Here is a 2,131-nt window from a genome sequence, read left to right as displayed (position 1 = left end):
TAAATACCACTGGTTGATTCTGTCGTGGTAACTTAGACATTTCTGTTTTTCACTTTTTTTTAAATGGTATTTAAGTGCTTACTCTGTTCCAGGCACTCTACTAGGGAGTTGAAAAATTCCTTAGGATCCCAGGAATCACCTGTTCCTGAAATTCTTAAATCTGCTATAATACATAAATATATAACACTTCTAATTTAGCTGTTCAGCACTCTTTTTCATGGTATTAACAGCATTGCACTAAGCACTGGGTAGACACAAGATATTCATTCAGTCGTATTTATTGAGCACTTACTGTGTGCAGAACACTGTACTAAACACTTGGGAGTGTTTAATGTTTAGGGAGTGGAAGAAGAGGAAAGGAGAGTTTAGTCATGGAAGGCCTCTTGGAGGAGATGTGCGTTCAATAAGGCTTTGCAGGACAGGAGAGTAATTGTTTGTTGGATTTTAGGAAAGTGTGTGTTCCGGGCCAGAGGCAGGAAGGACATGGGCGAGGAGCTGGTTGCGAGACAGATGAGATCAAGGCATAGTGAGAAGGTTAGCATTAGAGGAGCGAAGTGTGTGGGCTGAGTTGTAGCAAGGAGTAGCAATGTGAGGTAGGAGGGGGGCAGGGTGATTGAGTGCTTTAAAACCGATGGTGAGGAGTTTTTGTTGATGCAGACGTAGATAGGCAACAACTGGAGCTATTAGAGGAATGGGGAAGCATGTCCTGAACATTTTTGTAGAAAAACGATCAGGGCAAAGGAGTGAAGTATGGACTGGAGTGGGGAGAGACAGGAGGCTGGAAGCTGGAAGGTCAGCAAGGAGGCTGATGCAGTAATCCAGGTGAGATAGTATGATTGTATTAATGTGGTAGTAATTTGGTTGGAGAGGAAAGGGTGGATTCTAATGATGTTGTGAAGGTGGAACTGACAGGATGTAGTGATGGATGGGTTGGAAAAAATCCATGTCCCACATATTGCTCACAGTCAACTTCTCTGAGTCACAGAAGTTAGGAGACTGCCCAAGATCATCTAACAGGCAAGTGGTGAAGTCAGAATTAGAACTCAGGTCCTTCTGACTCCCAGGCCAGTGCTGTGTCCACTAGGCCAGCTGCTTCAACTAAACTTACCTTGTCTTTTTTTATCCATCTTTTACAACTTACATGTTCACATACATATATATTCACACGGACATAAATGTTCACATAAAAATGCTCATAGCTACAAATACACACACACACACACACACACACAGACTTTTATACCCAGACAAACCTATAGACTTAAAACTAATCACCCACACTGTTGCTCAGGCAACTAGACATTCTTGTGTGCACAGCAACGATGAATACATACACACACACAAAAAAACCAAACCAAATCTCATTTACTTCAGGTTTTTCTGTCCCAGCCTTAGCTTTTGGATCCAGTTTGGCAATAGGCAATAGAACAACTTTGTCAGGCTGGCAAGCAGACTGAAGTCCCCCTCCATTTTTTGATTCCTGGACTATTCTGCCTCCAGCACCTTTTGTGAACAGATACTGACATGCTCACCCGGAAGACTATCAAAGTGGGAGGCAAAAATCTTACACAAATTCCTCTAAAACAAAGTGAATTTCTATTTCCGTGACCCTTTTCATCAGTTTCCCAGAGGTCCTCCCCGAGAACCCTATCTCAAACTACCTCAGCTTTGCCTGGATAGGACTATGCCCTCCTTTCTTCAAGACTACCTTGCTTTTAAGGACTTCTGTTCAGTGTCCCCCAAACTCTGGTCCAAATGATGTAGACTTCTTCCTTTGTGCTCTTCTAGTAATCCAAGGGTTAAAGGATGACTATTAGAGGGAGTCTAAAATTCCAATTTGTCACCTAAGACTCTGCAGATTTTCTTCAAAAGTCATTAAAATTGAACTTTCTTGAACCAGCAGGTAGAGAAGTCTGTGAAGAAGTTTTTGAACAGTGGAATGAAACCCTATCCTTAATTAAAGTTCCAAATCCGTGGGGAAAAGCATGGCCTAGTCGGGAAGTAGTGTGGGCAAGTGGATAGAGCAAAGGGCTGGGAGTCATATTTATCTGGGTTCTAATCCCAGCTCCACCACTTGTCTGCTGTGTCTCCTTAGGTAAGTCACTTCACCTGTCTGTGTGTCAGTTACCTC

Source organism: Ornithorhynchus anatinus, chromosome 7 (genome assembly GCF_004115215.2).
Source record: "Ornithorhynchus anatinus isolate Pmale09 chromosome 7, mOrnAna1.pri.v4, whole genome shotgun sequence".
Taxonomy (NCBI): Eukaryota; Metazoa; Chordata; class Mammalia; order Monotremata; family Ornithorhynchidae; genus Ornithorhynchus; species Ornithorhynchus anatinus.
The sequence above is the reverse complement of the archived record's forward strand: the minus strand, read 5'-3'. Positions refer to the sequence as shown.